This window comes from Antechinus flavipes, chromosome 3 (assembly GCF_016432865.1).
Source record: "Antechinus flavipes isolate AdamAnt ecotype Samford, QLD, Australia chromosome 3, AdamAnt_v2, whole genome shotgun sequence".
NCBI classification, from domain to species: Eukaryota; Metazoa; Chordata; class Mammalia; order Dasyuromorphia; family Dasyuridae; genus Antechinus; species Antechinus flavipes.
The window spans coordinates 588,363,716-588,381,993 of NC_067400.1; the positions used below are offsets into that span (position 1 = coordinate 588,363,716).

The 18,278-nt window shown below is 42.0% G+C and overlaps 1 long non-coding RNA gene across 1 annotated transcript in view; it reads left to right on the forward strand.

Moving 5' to 3' along the window:
• The window catches only part of LOC127555806 (uncharacterized), a 583,775-nt gene that overhangs the window by 239,886 nt on the left and 325,611 nt on the right, over positions 1-18,278 (forward strand). Inside the window, exon 2 of the long non-coding RNA XR_007952291.1 lies at positions 8,123-8,187. This is a non-coding gene — a long non-coding RNA (uncharacterized LOC127555806). The remainder of the gene's footprint in view (positions 1-8,122; positions 8,188-18,278) is intronic.

Here is an 18,278-nt window from a genome sequence, read left to right on the forward strand (position 1 = left end):
ACTAGAGCCAGGAAGGATCTGTGCAAGTTCCAATGAAAGGACCCCATAGAACAATTCACTCATCTTACCCTTGTTGCATTCATTGATCGGTTTACCTTAATTCATCCTTTGGTAATCTAAGGGCCTAGGCTCTTTGAGACCCAGTCTCCCATAAGAGCTATCAGCGAGGAGTCTGGGATAGTCTATAGCTCTAACTAGGAAGAAATATACTTCCCCTTTGGACAAATGCTAAGAAGGAGGTTTAACAAAGCTCCGAAGGCAAGCAGCACTGCCTTTGCATCTAAAGAGCCCAGGACTCTCCAAAAATCAGGAAAGAGCAGCAGAATATAAAGTGCTGAAATACTAATTGCATCCCACTCTTTTCCCTTTATTAGAATACTAAATCCAATAGAAATTTCCATTAGCTTAAAGTTACTCTCTGTATGTTCTTGAAAGTAGCAAGATCCCATTTCTGGAGGGGGGAGTGGTGTTCTAGAACTCAAACGTCACTCTTGTTAAGCTGGCCCTCCTCCTAATTAGCCCCAATTAGGAAAGCAGGAATTAAAATCAGCAAAAAAAATAAAATAAAATCACAGAATTCTATGATTCTGTGAGTAACAGAATACTAAAATCTTCTAGACTGAGAATTCCTGGAAGGCTGGAACTGAAATTTATTTATTCTTGCACAGGTTTTCTCACATAATGGGTGGTTAATAAATGTTCGGTATATTTGATGTAATTGATAAGCCCCCATAGCATCGCTAGCATAATGGAGTCAGCATAATATGGGCTACGCTATTGATCCTTAATAAACTCTAAAAGTAGCTTTCAGGACATGCCTTGGGATACAGAATAATAACTACATTATTAGAAAAAGGATGTTGTCTCCTGAAGGAACAGAACTCAATTGCACATATATTATTGAGTATATTTGTTTTTAAATTGTTACATTACCTTCTGTATTAAGAACATAGATCTTTGTGGGGTCTTTCTGGGAGCAGCTGGTATACAGAGATCCCTTTGTTTCATCCCTTCTCCCAACTTTCGACGAAATCTGATTAAAACCAGGCCCAGTCCAGTTTCTCTGGAAGAAGCCAGGAAGATTGGAAATCAATCAATCAAACAAGTAAAGAAGCATCATTAGGAGCCTATTACATGCTAAACACTAGAGAGAAAACAAAACAATAGCTCTTTTCAAGGAGTTCACAGTCTGGGGAAACCAATGGGTACTGATGTAATTTGGAGAGTAATCTGCCTTCCTTTAGAGGCACTAGAAACTGAGGGAGAATTAAGTATCAGAAAATCAGTTGTTCAGTTATTCAAACATGTCTGACTCTTCATAACTTTGGGGGCTTCTTGTAAAAAGAAGAAACTGAGCTGAATCTTGAAAAAAATTAGGAATTCCAGGAGTAGGAGGCAGGGAGGAAGTGAATTCCAGACATAAGGGACAGTAGTGGAAGGATGGGGAAATGAAATTCTGGATGTGAAGAACAGCAAGGTCAATTCCACTAGATCTTAGGGTGTGGGAGAGGAAGAAATGGTTGAAAAGGTAGGTTGGCTAGAGAACGTTGTACACAGTAAGAGCAAGATTATGTGATGAGCAGCTATGATAGACTTGACTCTTCTCAGCAATACATTGATCCAGGACAATTCTAATAGACTTGGGATGGAAAATGCCTCTGTATCCAGAGAAAGAATTATAGAGCCTGCAGATCAAAGCATATTATTTTTCATCCTTTTTAAGGGGGGGAGCATTGCTTGCTTTTCTTTCTGGGTTTTTCCCCTTTGTTGTGATTTTTCTTTTACAAAATGACTAATATGCAAATATGTTTAAAACGATTGTACATGGTAGTAACAACAAGATCATGTGATGATCAACTGTGATGGACTTGGCTCTTTTTCAGCAATGAGGTGATTCAAAGCAATTCCAATAGTCCTGTGATAGAAAGTGTTACCCACATCCACATGGAGACTGAATGTGAGTCAAAGCATAGTATTTTCACCTTTTTGTTGTTGTTATTGTTTTTGTTGTTTTTTCTCTTTTGTGGTTTTTTTTTTTCCTTTTTGATCAGATTTTTCTTGTGCAGCATGATGAATACGGAAATGTATTTGGAAGAATTGTACATGTTTAACCTATATCAGATTGCTTGCTATCTTGGTGATGGAGAAAAATTTGCAAAGGCAAATATTTGGTGGGAATTCATCTAGGGGAAGAAAGGAAGTCAATGTCTACAGATTCGCCATGAGCAGCTGCAAGTGAAAAACTTGTGGCTGCTGTTGCTCTTCCTTCTTCTTAAAGAGGACCAGTGACATCATGGGTGAAGTCTTGACCCACGCATGAATTGGATTCAAGCGAGGCAGAGTGGTCCCCTCGCTCCCTGAGCCATGAAGGTCTAGCAGGACAAAAGTCATCCTGACCATCAATGGCTTGGAACGCAGTGGATAACCTTGATGTCTTTAATGTCTGGCCTGCTCTAGTGGTCTTTGGCCATCAGAATAAATTGCTGTCCCCCATCTATTTTCAGGGAAAATCTTCACATGCTTGGGGATAGACATCTCCCTACCTCAACAACAGGTTTGAGACCCTTTGTTGACCCTCAACCTAGTTTAGCCCATCTGTCAAGCTGCAGCACGGAGAGTGTGGAAAACTATTGTTATTAAGGGTACCACCATATCCAATATGGAGCCCAAGCCTATCAAATTCATCTTTGCAACATCTCTCAAATAAGTCCCCTTTTCTCCTCCATCCAGGTACTGACCCTCATCACTTCCCACTGGACTATTACAATAGTCTACCAGTGCATCTTCCTGCCTCAAGCTTTCCACTCCAATCTGTTCTCCACCCAAATACCAAATATATTTTCCTAAACTTCACGAATAAACATATCATCTCCCCAAGTCTCCTCCCATTGAATACATTCTGTTAGCTTCCTTTAGCTCCAGGATCAAATATAAAATCCTCTGGAATTTAAAGCCCTTCATAATCTGACCTGTTCCTACCTATCCAATCTTTTTACACCTTGCCCAAATTCATTCATTGTTTGGGTTTTGATGGCTCAAAGAGAGTATAAATAACAACTATTTCTGTTCTAGTCAGAAACTCTGCCAAAATCAAGCCCCACTAGTTGGAAATTTGTGATAATGCCAGTGGAATTGAAACTTACCTTCTAAATTGATTTTTTTGTGAAGGCAAACTAGGCCATCTTTTGCCTCATCCTTACCTGAGCCTTTTGTGAAATTGATCAATGCTAAAGAGGTGTGAACTAAAGCAGTTATTTCATTAGGTTTCTATACTCATCATAAAGATATCATATAGACAGAGCTGGAAGGGACTTTCAAGGTTAGTTTCATCCTTTCATTTTACAGATAAGGAAACTAAGGCTCAAGGAGGAAAATTACTTAAGTAATTTGTTTAAGTAATTACAGGTGATAAGTAAATAGGAGACATGAGATTTGAACTAAGTTCTTCTCACTCCAGAGTCAAAATTCTTTCTCTCTTCTATGCTATGCTGGCCTTCCTCTCAATGCCACAAGGAATGATTAGCATCTGGCTTTAATTTTTGCAATCAAGAATGGGGAAAAAGGATCATATTCCCAATCTAATAGGATCCCTCTCAGAGATAGTTTATTAGAAGTCTAGTCACTGGGGCAAAGAGTCAGAATGAATCATTTCTCAAAAAAAAAAAAAAAAATCATGCTGGTTACTGTTCTATGCCTGCCTGCCAATTATCGTGTGCCCCCTTCAGGGCATCTTAGCCCAGCCCCCAGAAGAAAGTATTTTCTTCCTTATCCATCCAAATGTTTTTCATCCACTGCTTGGCAATAGCTACTTCCTGTCTGGATAGAGGAGAGAAAAACAGTAACTAAAATGCTTTATCAAAGACAACAGTCAGCCAAGAAGTGGAAAGTGGAAACCTCAAACCCCGCTAGTTGGGAATTTGTGACAATACCAATGGAATTGAAACTTACCTTTGAAAACTCTTCCAATTTTTTTTAACTAAAATAAAGAAAAGAGGGGAGAGAGAGAGAGAGAGAGAGAGAGAGAGAGAGAGAGAGAGAGAGAGAGAGAGAGAGAGGAAGGAAGGAAGAAATGAAGGAAGGAAGAAGGGAGAGAGAGAGAGGGAGGGAGGGAGGGAGAGAAGGAAAGAAGGAAGAAAGGGAGAGAGGAGGGAGAAGGAAGGAAGGAAAGAAGAGGAGAGGAGTAAGGAAGGGGGGAGGGAGGAAGGAAGGAAGAAAAAAAGAAAAATCTATAACAAAGTTTGCTAACTATAAAAGTAACAATTACACATTACTGTATTATTTGCATGTACTTTTTTTTTTAAGCAATACCCTGTGAGTTAGATAGGAGCATGGAGACAGCTGGATGGGACCTTAGAGATCATGGAATTCAACCTCTTCACTTTATTGAGAATATGGAAGCCCAGGGAAGGATCACGCTTCTCTTTGTGTAGGTATCACGAGTAGCACTTAAACCCAGATCTTATACTAAAAAATATGAACAATTCTCTCATTTTAGAGATTTATGGTACTGTGAAGGGTTAGTCAAGAATGGTCCATCAGGGGGCCTCCCTGGAGGTAACACTCTGTTCTCAGAGTTATCCCGCCCTGCTTAGCTGCCATTCCCCTCTGAACCAGGGGAGCTTGGGGAAGGTCCCGTTCATTCATTTTCCAATCACGTCTGACTCTTTGTGATCCCATTTGGCATTTTCTTTGGCAGGGATATTGGAACAGGAGGCCATTTCCTTCTCCAGCTCAACTGACAGATTATGGAAACTTCAGCAAAAGGGGGAAGCGACCTGCCCAGGGTCCCACACGATTATCTGCAGCTGAATTTGACCCCAGGAAGAGAATTCTCCCCGACTCCCGAGCTGGTACAAGCTGGCGGCCTCCCAGGGGAAGACTCGTGAGTTTATAAAGGACCGGCGGCTTGTCTACACATGCCTGATTACTTCCAGTATCAAAGATAGATGCCGGAAATTGGCCAGGGGATCCCCATTTTAACCTCCCCTTCTGTAGGCACAGGCCGTGGAACTTTCTCACAGGGACATTTAAAGGCATTTCTAGAAAAGGGAAGGGTAGGAAAAGGAAGGGCAGGATCTAGGGTAGAGGCAGCCTGCTGTGAAGGAGGCTCAGGCCCTAAAAACAAATGTTCTGCTCTAACAGAAAGATTGACCTAGGACGACAAAGCGTTCGTTTTCTTTTCTTTCTTTTTTTTTTTTTTTTTTGATTCCTTTTTGTTTGAATACTACATCCATTTCTAAATATTCCCCGCCCTGTTTCTCCACCCATTAAATCTTCCCTTATAAAATAAAAATATTCAAAAACAAAACTATCTCACTCGTCATCGAGAGGATCTTGGGATGAATGGAAGCTCTGCAAACAGAAGAATCTAATTCAAATTCTATCATTCATACTAATTCTGTAACTAAATCACTGATTGATCAACTTATGCCTTATCCTCAGTGGGTTCTTCCTGCTTCCTCCCAGCCTCCTGCAGACCAAACCTTCTGCTCTCCTGCTTTTCCCTCTCAGCATTGGGTGGCTTGTCTCTGGGACCTTGGACACATTGGCGGGCTTCCATATTGTTTTACCCAACCCCACAGGCTCCTTCCTATTTCTGAAGCTTTCCATCCCATGGGTAAATACCCACGGCCCCTTTCCAATATTAGAACGTAAGACTCTCAAGGGCAGAAATGACACTACTGGCTTTTATTTGTATCCCAACACTTGCCACAGTCCTGGCACTTTATGAGCCTTTTTAATAGCTTCATTCCTATATCCAAGATGCTTAAACTCCCTAGATCTCAGTTACCTCATGCTTAAAAGAAGAAATGGAAGTAGACAAAGGAAATGGATTTTTATTCATTAAAAAAATTTTTAAAGAAGGAAGAAACTAGGACTCTCTAGATTGCCTAATAATAATAATAATAATGTTTTGCAGAGATATGATCGTTGCTTGCAAATATTCAAAAGGTTTTCATGTGAAAGAGAAAATAAGTCTATTTTGGCCTAAATTTTTTTTTTTTAATAAACAGGATTTGGACCAAATGGCCTTAGAGATTTCTTCAAACTCTAGCTCTAGAATTCTACAAGCTTTGCACCAGTATTCCATACGTATAGCTCCCCACCTCTAAAATAACTAAATGAATGAATGCAGGCCCAATTTCTCTTCTTTGAAAAAAAAAAAACAATATTAAAGCACTCTACAAGCAGTCAGTCAGTCAAATATTTATTAAGTACCTACTGTGTGCTGAGCGCTACAATTACTAGGCAGATGGAAATTTATTTTTATTTGTTCATTAAACTCGATAATGATAACTTACATTTTTATAGAGCTTTAAGATTTACAAAACTCCTTCCTTCCAACTGTCCTTGAGAAGGAGGAAGTTGAAAAACCATTAGCTTCATTTTATAAACTGTGGCTCAGAAAATTTATGGATTTACCCAAAGTCAAAAGATAGAAAGAGAAGGAACCAGAATAGAGACCTCAGGACTTCAATAGATTGCCCTAAAGAAGCTATCCATGCAATGTTCACTCCATTTATGTGACTCAATTTAAAAGCCACAAAAAGGGATTACTAAAAAAATTCACATCAAACACCCAGATGGACTTCCTCAAAGTGTGCTCAAAATGTGAGATATCCTCCTCACTGTGATCATCCTTGTTACCATTCTTCCTTCTTCACCTTATCCAGAGGGATGTGCTTTCAGAGGTTAAATCTTTTTCTTCAGATTTCCTCAGTGGAAATCGTTCTGCGTGTGGGTCACAGTGTAAACCTCAGAGAAAAGAATCTGGAAAAGGGGAGAAGCATTTTTGTTGCCGAGTTCACCATTCCTGGCACCGGTTATTCTTGGTGACTAATTGGGTTCCTCCTCCCACCCCCACCTCAAGTGAACGCAGAAGCATGTGATGTAGTGGAAAGAATGATGGACTGAGGGTGGAAGTGCAGGACTGGAGTCCAGATTCTGCTATTTTTTAGCTGTGTGGTCTTAGGAAAAATCTCAGTCGTTGTCTGCACTTCAGTCTGCTTTCCAGGTAAAATAAGAGATAAAGACTAGACAAGATCCCTTCTCAATCAAACCCCCCAAGTATTCTAATTCAGCTGTGTCAGCTTTTGGGGTTGGGTGAGACCATGAAGTCCTGTTGGCCACTGGGCATCAGCAGGGCACCAGAGAGGGTAAGGAAGGGGGTGAGAAAGGGCTATGGTGTGGGAGTGAGAGCTGGGCCCATTGACTCAGCCAAGAGCTAGACTCTAGAATTCAAGGGTCCTCAAACTCTTTAACTAGGGGGCCAGTTCACTGTCCCTCAGACTGTTGGAGGGCCGGACTAGAGTAAAAACAAAAACTTTGTTCTGTGGGCCTTTAAATAAAAAAACTTCCTAGCCCTGGGTGAGGGGGATAAACGTCCTCAGTTGCCGCATCTGGCCCGTGAGCCATAGTTTGAGGACCCCTGAAGAGTATAGAAAGGACTTGGCACCTAGGACAGAAAGGGAAAGGTGTGCTCATGTGGGTGGTGGCTAAGGAGAGACTTGTATGGAGGCATGGGAAGTCCAGATTGGGTCGGGGGCATAAAATCCTAATTCAAATACATCCCTCTCCAACCCCCACCCTCCCAACCAGGACTAGGAGGAAGGGAGGGAAGGGGACAGGATGTTTAGTCTGCGAATCTCGTGTGCAAGAGGGCCCTTCTGAAAACCAAATTTACACCAGTGGATGAGACACACTCTTATGACTATGCTATAATAGACTAATTTTATATTCAGATGACATTATCCATTGAGTATGCTTAATGAACTGTTTTTCTAGTGGTGATAATGGTCAGTCCCCTTAACACCAACAAGGGCTGAACCCATGATCTTGGCCACATAATTCATAGAATCACAAAGTATGAGTGCTAGGAGGGACCCTAGAACCCAGACTCAAACAAGCAAGCCTGAAAATAAAATATTTTAAAACAAGCGTTTATTAATGCTTGTGCCAGACACTCTACTAAGAAGGCCCTTAGAGGAAAATGTGGAAGATAGGAAAGCTCTTAAGACAAAAGATGTCAGAATTGGAAGGGCTCTTCGAACACAAAGTCAAAGCTGGGAGGGCCATTAGAACCCAGGAGGTCAGAGCCGGGAGGGCACTTAGAACCCAGGAGGTCAGAGCTGGGAGGGCCCTTAGAACCCAGGAGGTCAGAGCTGGGAGGGCCTTAGAACCCAGGAGGTCAGAGCTGGGAGGGCCTTAGAACCCAGGATGTCAGAGCTGGGAGAGCCCTTAGAACCCAGGATGTCAGAGCTGGGAATGCCCTTAGAACCCAGGAGGTCAGAGCTGGGAGGGCCCTTATAACCCAGGATGTCAGAGCTGGGAGAGCCCTTAGAACCCAGGAGGTCAGAGCTGGGAGGGCCCTTAGAACCCAGGAGGTCAGAGCTGGGAGGGCACTTAGAACCCAGGAGGTCAGAGCTGGGAGAGAGCTTAGAACACAGAATGTCAGAGCTGAGGGAGGACTTAGAACAAAAGATATCAGAGCTGGGAGGAAACTTAGAACATAGAAAGTTAGAACTAAAAGAGCCGAAGAAGCAGGCTAGAGTGCTGGGTTTGGAATCTAGAAGATCAGAGTTCAAATCCAGCCTCAGACACTTGATTTGTGTGATCCCAGCGTATTTAATCCTCTTTGCCTCGGTTTCTTCATATGTAAAGTAAGGACAATAATAGCACCTATCTCCCCATAGAATTGTGAAGCACTTAGCACAAAGCCTGGGGCATAGTAAATGCTATATAAACATTATTTATTGATGCAAGTTAGCTGAATCTCAGGCATAGCTGAGCTTTTTCCAAAGGGATTGGTGATATTCTAGGCATCCTACCACTCCCAGAGCAGGCATTTTCACTTCCAAACAAACCTAATTTATTAGAAAATCTGCAGCTAACTGTGCCCGTCTCTCCACGCTTCCACCCCTTGCTCCTAATTCTGCCCTCTGGCCCCAGACAGAACATGTGAACAGCCTTCTTTCCCATGACCAGCCTAAGTTTCCTCCTCTGTGGAGCAGATGCTTCTACTTGGGCACAGAAGTTGGGTAGTTGTAGCTCTTTGTCCAAAATTAGGCCTGAGTTGGTTGACCCATGTTCCTGAACTTGTAGGTAGCCCCAGCTGACTATTGGCTTTGGGCCTGACACAATGGGATTGTTTCTTTGTCTTCACATTTTCCACCACCAAAGCAGATTTAGGTTCCATGTAATCTCAACTGGACCCTCCCTTGAGGTTGCAAAGACAATCCTTTTATGCCTCCTGATGAGTCCACTGTCCCATTCACCACAATGTTTTTACCCAAACCTTTTCAGCTCTCTTCATACTTCCCAAGGTTTTCCTCCCCCTGGGGAGGTAGGTAACTTTGCCCAACCCTCCCTCATTTAAATCCAATTCACGTGCATGTCATGTCATCACCCCTTAATGTCATGGTTCTCTTCAAAAATAAAGGAAAAACAACAAGAAACCCACTCAGATATGACCTTGTTTCCCCTTTCTCAGAAAAAATGGAGCCCATTCACCAAGAGCTCCCTCTTCTTCCCTCTCCTCATATATAACCCCAATGCTTTCTGCCATTACCTACTTTATCATCATCTTGAATGAAGAGGTAGCATTGTCAAGGGTAACCCCTCTCTGTGCACAAGCAATCCCTTCTCTCCCATCTTTTCCAAGAGAAAAGTCCCACTCTCTCACTTATTCTCAATTTCCCCCTGTAACTGTAGACAAGAAGCCACTTTACAATGGTATGGACGGATCAAGTTAACCATAAACAGCAAAAAAAAAAAATCTACATTTTCCTCATCCTCAAAAAACTTTCACTTGACCCATCCATGCTTTTTCCTCTCTTCCAAAAGCTCAGTCCCCTAAAAAGTTTATAATCAGTGTCTCCACTGCTTTTCCACTCATTTCTTCTTAACTCTGGCTTCTGACCTCAGCATTCAACCAAACTGCCCTCTCCAAAGTGACCAGTGATATCTTAACTGTGAGATCCAATAGGCTTTTCTCAATCCTTGATTCTGTGCAGCCTTTGACACTGCTGATCACCCTGCTCTCCTCTCTTTCTCTGGATTTACATGGCATTTCTCTCTTCTTGTTCCTTCCTGATACCTTTCTGATCTCTCCTTCCTAGTTAGTCTTCTTTGTTGGATCTTTAGCCAAGTCATTTCCACTATCTATTGAGGGTCCTCCAAGGCTCTATCCTAGACTTTCTTTTCTTCTCCCTTCATATTCATGATTTCATCAACTCCCATGATTAATTATCATCTCTATAACAATAGTTCCCAGACCTACTTCTTCAGTCTTAATCTTTCTCCTGACTTCCAGTCTTGCATCTCCAAAGACCCATATGACATCACCTGCTCGATGTCCCCAAAGACATCTTAAGCCAAAACTGAATTCACTTTGTCTCCTTCAAATCTTCCTTCTTTTCTTTTTTTATTTTAAAAAATATTTAATTTCCCAATTATATGTAAAAACAATTTTTAAATTTTATTTTTCCAAATTTTGAGTTCCAAAAACCTTTCTTTCAAATTTCCCTGTTACTATGACTATTATCATGTCACCATCTTCCCAGTCATTCAGATTCACAACCTACATGATATCCTGGATTCCTCATTTTCTCTCATCCTCCAAATCTAATCATTGTCTAGTGCTATTGAATCCACATTCAACGTCTCCTTTTGACTTGCTCTCTCTTCTTTGACATTCTGGTACAAGTCTTCATACCTCATATCTAGTCTATTGAAATAACCCCCCCCTTTTGGTCTCCCTGCCTTCCTCCCCACTCCAGTCCATCTTCCACTCAGCTGTCCAAGTGACCTTACTGAAATGCCTGTCTGACCATGTCATCCCCATCACCCCCATTTCAATAAACTCTATTGGTTCCCTATCACTTGGAGAAGTCCATTAGAAAACCTTCTGTTTACCTTTTAAGCTCTCTATCACTTGGCCCCATCTCTCCTTTCCAATCTTTACAATTTAATTTTCTACGCTATAACCCAGTACATTTACTTGTTTATTGTTCCTCGCACAAGACACTTTTATCTCCCAATTGGTGCTTTTTCTCAGTCTGCCCTTCATACCCTGAATCCTTTCCCTCCTCATCTTCATCTCTCTACATCCTTCACTTTTTTTTAAGGTCCAAGCTAATGAACTCCCCTTTTCAAGAAGAATTTCCCAATTCCTGAATTCTTCTTTTCAAGCATTTCAGGTGCTCCAACCTCTGAATAAGGTCTTTTTTCTACTCCCAATTATATGAATTGAAAGGTTAAACTGAATTGTAGCGTTTTAAAAAATACTTTCAGCAATATAGAATAAGTTACCAACAAGAAGAAGAAAAAGAAAAAAAGAAGAAGAGGAGGAGGAGGAGGAAGAGGAGAAGGAGGAAGAGGAGGAGAAGGAGGAGGAGGAGGAGGAGGAGGAGGAGGAAGAGGAGGAGGAGGAAGAGGAGGAGGAGGAGGAGGAGGAGGAAGAGGAGGAGGAGAAGGAGGAGGAGGAGGAGGAGGAGGAGGAGGAGGAATCCAAGGGAGCTGGACATAAACTAGTCCTATCTTTCATTTTACAGATGTGGAAACTGAAACCTGTTTTGTGGGGTGGAGGTCAAAGGTAGCTTCCCCAAGGTTATACAGGTAATAAGTTATGAATTTGAACCCAGGTTTGCTGATGCCGTATCTATCCTTTCTCACTTCCCTCTACAAGCTCTTTTCCTTGTTTTCATCATCCACATATTCTTGCTACTCAGTCTGTACTTATTGATTGATGCACTAAAGTCTAAATCTCCTTTTCCAGAGGCACAAAGAGAAAAGGAAACCGTGGCTAACTAGGGGAAATGGTATCAGTCGCAAGGTCCATGTGTGGAAAGCAATCTGCATGTTGGTACAGAACGAGGTTCCCATTTTCTCCTAAGGCCCTGAAGCTTTCACGGTGGATAAGTGACCCCACTGAGAGCTCTTGCTACATCATTTGTTTTTATTTATTCCTCTATTAGTTCATGCATCCATTGGTTTCCAGCTGAGCCTGGCCTCCAGCAGCCCCAAGGCTACTGTGAGCATTAGCTGCAAAGTACAGACAGCTGGGGATTTTTTTTTTAACTTTCATCAAAGAACAAATCAGAGAGAATGCTTTTTAAAAAATCTTAGATCCCAGAATGTTAGAACTGGAAGGAAATGTAAAGCTCATCAAGTTTAGGACCTGAATTTCATAGATGAGGAGATGAAGGTCCAAGGAGAGGAGTTTTATCCATAGAATTTTAAAATATCAGTCAAGAAGAGGGTCAGACAACCAGAAAGCTACTAATGAGAGGAAGAAGCAGAGAATATAGAACTTAGAGGCTGGATGAATCTCAAAGCATAGATTGTAAGAGCTGGGAGGGCTCTTAGAACACAGGAAGTCAGAGCTGGGAGAGCCCTTAGAACCCAGGAAGTCAGAGCTGGGATGGCTCTTAGAACCCAGGAGGTCAGGGCTGGGAGGGCCCTTAGAACCCAGGAAGTCAGAGCTGGGAGGGCCCTTAGAACCCAGGAAGTCAGAGCTGGGAGGGCCCTTAGAACCCAGGAAGTCAGAGCTGGGAAAGCCCTTAGAACCCAGGATGTCAGAGCTGGGAGGGCCCTTAGAACACAGGATATCAGAGCTGGGAGGGCCCTTAGAACCCAGGAAGTCAGAGCTGGGAGAGCCCTTAGAACCCAGGAGGTCAGAGCTGGGAGGGCCCTTAGAACCCAGGAAGTCAGAGCTGGGAGAGCCCTTAGAACCCAGGAGGTCAGATCTGGGAGGGCCCTTAGAACCCAGGAGGTCAGAGCTGGGAGGGCCCTTAGAACCCAGGAAGTCAGAGCTGGGAGGGCCCTTAGAACCCAGGATGTCAGAGCTGGGAGAGCCCTAGAACCCAGGAAGTCAGAGCTGGGAGGGCCCTTAGAACACAGGATATCAGAGCTGGGAGGGCCCTTAGAACCCAGGATGTCAGCACTGGGAGGGAACTTAGAACCCAGGATGTCAGCACTGGGAGGGAACTTAGAACATGGGATGTCAGCACTGGGAGGGAACTTAGAATATAGGATCTTAGAGTTAGAAGAGAGAATGTGAGAGCTGAGAGCAGCCTCAGAACTCAGAATATCCAGGGTGGGGATCCAGGGAGAGCAATCAGCAATACTAGCAATTCAACAAATTATGATTTCTTTCCACTTCTACTATGAAGTTATTAATTTATGCCTCTTTATATACTTTGAACACTAAATGGCAGAGTAAATAGAATGTTGGGCCTAGAGCCCTGAAGACCTGAGTTTAAATTTTACCTCAGACACTTACTAGCTCCTGGGCATGTCATTTAACTCCATTTGCCTCAGTTTCCTTGTCTATAAAATAAGAGAAAAAAATTAAAAATCACTCCACTATCTTTGTGAAGAAAACTCCAAATTGGGTCATGAAGAGTTGGATACAATTGAAATGATGAACAACAAAATTATATGTTTTACTTTCATTAAAAATGAATTAAATAAGTAATAAATAATTAATGAATAAATGAATTAAAAATAAATTAATTTAATAAAATTTTGCTGCTAATTTTAGCCTGATGTTGAGGGGATATATATGTATATATATTTACATACATGCATATATACATATAAGTGTTTGTGCGTGTTTGTGTGTGTGTGGTATTGAGGGGGTGTGTGTATATGCCTTTCAAAGGGGGTACCCAGAACAAATAAATATTATTCAAGGCAGATACTTTTATACTGGCCTAGAACTTTCCTTAAAGCTAACAAGTAATTATTGTTCTCAATAGAAATATCAACAGAACCTTGAGTCATGAGTTCCACATTGCTCTTCCCCGAGGCAGATTTTTGGGGCTGCTGCATCTCAAGTTTACCACACAGGGTTATCTGTAATTGGCTCTCCCAGTGGGTGAGATCATTGTGCTCATAAAGCCAAGGTTATATTTTTGATTCCCACGAGCACCAGGTAACTTTGCTGTCTCCTGGCCACAGACGGTCCTTTAGGCCCAATGGGAAGGTTCTGCATCTGGACCCACAAGTTTGATTTCAGGTGCCTGATTAGATATTTATTGGCAGTGGGATCCCAAGTAACTGACTTCCTTGTCAGTCAATCAATAAATATTTATAAAGCTCCTACTATGTGCCAGATACTGAATTACGTGATGGGGAGCCAAAACCGAAAAAGAAAGCCCGTCCCTGGCCTTGAGAGCTTCCAGTCTAAAGGGAATGATATTGCCCAAAAGGGAACCAGAAAGGAGAAAAAGGGAGTTTGGCCCGAGGAGTGATGGCTGGTGGAGGCTGAGGAGGAAGTTTTTGCTCCACCCTCCAGTCCTCTGGTCTCAGGGGCATTAAAATCTGTTACATCATAATGTGATCAGCTATTAAATATGCTGTCCACGTGGTTCTCTTCAACAATGAGATGAACTAAACCAGTTCCAATTGTTCAGTAATGAAGAGAATCAGCTACACAGCAAAAGAACTCTGGGAAATGAATATGGACCACAACATAGCATTTCCACTCCTTCTGTTTTTGTCCGCCTGTATTTTTTGTTTTCCTTCTCAGGTTATTTTTACCTTCTTTCTAAATCTGATTTTTCTTGTGCAGCAAAATAACTGTATATATATGTATACATATATTGCATTAAACATATACTTTAACATATTTAACATGTATTGGTCAACCTGCCATCTAGGGGAGGGAGTGGGGGGAAAGAGGGAAAAAGTTGGAGCAAAAGGTTTTGCAATTGTCAATGCCGAAAAATTACCTATGCATATAACTTGTAAATAAAAAGCTATAATAAAAACAAATAAATAAATAAATATGCTGTCTGGAATGGGCAAAAAAAGAATATAAATATTCAAAAATTTATCATGCAAAAAGAAAATCACCTGACTTTCTTATTGCAGAGCAAAGTTTAAGGCTGTAGAGTACCAATCTCTGGCGTGGCGAGTTTCCTGACATTTCCTGGGATCATTCTGGAGTCCAGTCCAAGAAATGCAAGCTGGTAAGGAAACAGCCATTATGGTAACTACCTCTCTCACAGGGAGGTTGTGACAAAAATGCTTTCTAAGCCTTAAAACGGAAGAAATCTGAGTTATTATTTCCAAGAAAGCCTCCAAGAGAGGGAAGGTTGGAGCTGTAACTGGCAGGATGATTTGTGATGTCCAGAGGAGGCAACTACACAAGCTTATGGGGTTGGGTTAAGAGGAGCTAAAGACCTTGTCATAAGGGGATCTAAGGAACTGGGGATGTTTAGCCTGGAGTTAAGACTTAACTGCTACGTTATTATTTGGAAACCTGTCTTGTTCCGCTCGGGCCCAGAGGGTTGAACTACAAGCAGTGGGTAGAAATAGAAGATTAAGGCTCCATGTAAGGAAAAATTTCCTGACTGATCCATAAGTAGAAGGAGCTGCCTTTGGAAAGGAAGCTTTTCATCACGGAAGTTTCCAAGTGAAGCTTGGATTGCCACTTGTCAAGGATATTAAAGGGATTCTTGGTCAGGTTGGACATGACCAGATGATCTCTGATGGACCATCCAGCTCTGGGACCTATGATTCTGTGATCCCCATAATATATGAAAGGGAAAAGGAGAATAAATGGAGTGCGGGATGAGTAATTGGGGGCCAGCCATAATTCTTTGTTCCGCCATTTTTCACCAATTTCTCTCCTCCCTCCCTTTCCTGCTTTCTCTCAGCACGGGTGTCATGAATTCAACTGCTAAGATGAGGAAGGACTTTTCTTGCCCTGATCTCCCTCACTTTTGCTCCCAGAAATGGCCTCGGGATTTTGTTTATTTCTGTTTGTCCTCCTCAGCTTTAGGAGCTGGAGATAAGAAGGTGATCCTCAGGAGTTCCAGCCATGATGACTTGGAGCCAGGAGTGGGCGAGGGATGCTATCGCCAGCCAACCTGACATAGAAGCCCAGAGAAACCATGAGCTAGTGCCTGTAGCACAAGATTCCCACGGCTCTTGCATGGTAGGTAAGATTTCCCATCCCCTCCCACCACCAGGGTTCTCTCCTTAAAAGGGTTTGGGGGCTTCAAGCCTCTCTGCCAATGGCTCCAGGCCCACATTGATGCATTATTAAGTTTAGGGGGAACTTCCCTGCCCCCTAGTTCCATTAACTACCAATAATCAGATTAACTTTTACCCAGAAATATTCGCTTTAAAAGATATAATCACAAATGACTGGACTTGTGTTCCCAACATGTGGAAGGCAGGATGCTTCTCCCCTGCTGCACTACCTCATCTCTGGGGAGGGGAGCTAAGTCAGGTTCCATTCCTATAGAGCACGGGCCCAGTTCCGTATCCAAAACCCTTCTCAGGTTTGAGTTTGGGTTCTTAGGATTTCTGTGCTGGGAGAGCTGGCAGCAGCACCCCTCCTGCAAATCCTGGCTTCAAGGTCAACATGACAAGCGCCTGTGACCCATGAGGATTGCCTTTGGGCTCCAGCATTTTTATACTATCTTTTGCTTCCCCCTCACCCCACTCCTGGGTGACAGAAATAGTGGTCATGGCCACCCAATGAGACTTCTTCATAAGGAGTTCCTTTCAGCATTTCCATTAGCAGTGGGGTACGGTGCAAAGGTCAGTGGATTTGGAATCCTAATCCTAAGGTCTAGAGCAGGAAAACCCCTTAAAAAGCATCTTATGTCCGTCAGGTCCGTTCCCAAGATGAAGAAGCTTAGAAAACCTAAGTGATTTGGTCAAGCTAATAAGCAGCAAAACTGGTGATGGAGCCCACTCCCTCTGACTCCAAAAGCAATACGCTCAGAGGACCTGAGTTCAAATACCATGTTGTTTGTGCGGGTGTTTTAGTTATGTCTCTATAAAGAGTAGACTATTGGGGGTCTTCGTGTCAAAGATGTTAGAGTTGTTTGCTATTTCCTTTTCTAGCTCATTTTATAAATGAGGAACCTGAGATAATAGGGATAAGTGACTCAACCAGGGTCACACAGCTAGGAAATGTCCAAGGCTGAATTTGAACTGGGGCCCTCGTGACTCCAGGCCCTGCTCTCTATCCATCACCTAGCTGCCCTAAATCCCAAATCTGTTGCCTCTCTGACTTCAGATAATTCATTTCTCTGAGCTTCCCTTCCTCTTCCAGCTCTGAATCCTATGATGCAATATGTAAATATCTTCAGAGAAGCTACTCAAAGAGAGAAGAAGCAGCCAGGCTTCCCTTGGATTCCAAAACCTTCCTACATTTGTCCTAAAAGACTTTATTTAGCTCATTCACTTCAAGACAGACATTCCATGAAGTCATTTACTTCATTGCCTTCCTCCTCAGCCCAAGGAAAGATGCTCCAATGGCTTTTGATATTTAACTATATCCACCCTACCCAGAATGAGAGCTTTTATAGAGCTGACCTAAAGTCACATCTTAATTGGGTGTCCCTCATAGTCTACTTTTTTTCTCCTCTGTTTTCCTTTCTTTTCTTTTCTTTTTCAAATTACAAGCATTTCTTTTCTCTTCTTCCACCCCAACACCCATTTAAAAGAGAAAAAAATGTGATCCTTGCAACAAGTATGTATGGTCAAGCAAAACAAATACCCCTATTGTTCATCTTAAAAAAAAATTATTGTCCTAATTTGGAACTTGAATCCTTCCCTTCTTTGTTAGGAGGTAGGTAATTTTTTTTCTTCTTTTTAAAAGCAAAACATATTTCCACATTAGCCATATTACAAAGAGAAGGAGGAAAAAGAGAAAAAGAAACAGGAGAAGGAGAAAGAGGAGGAGAAAAGGGAGAAGAAAAAGAAAGAAAGAAAGAAAGAAAGAAAGAAAGAAAGAAAGAAAGAAAGAAAGAAAGAAAGAAAGAAAGAAAGAAAGAGGACGGAAGGAAGGAAAGAAGGAAAGAAGGAGGGAAGGAAGGAAAATGGATAAAAGAAGGGAAAAGGGAGAGAAGGATAAAAGAAAGAAGGAAGGAAAGATGGATAAAAGAAGGAAAGAAGGAAGGAGGATGGACAAAAGAAAGAAGGAAGGAGAGAAGGAAGTAAAAAAGGAAAGAAGGAACAAAGGAAAGGAAGGAAGAAGGGTGGAGGGAGAGAGGGAGGAAAGAAAAAAAGAAGAAGGGAGAGAGGAAGGAAAGAAGGGAAAAAAGATTTTTTAAAATGAAAAAAATACGTGCTTCAAACTACATTCATATTTTGAGTTCTCTAGATAGCATTTTTTAATAATGAGTCCTTTGGAATTGTTGAAGATCATTATACTGAAACAGAGTGGCTAAGTCTTTTACAATTGATCGTCTTTACTATGAACGATGTTCTTCTGATTCTCATTTTGTATCAGTTCATATAAGTCTTCTAGG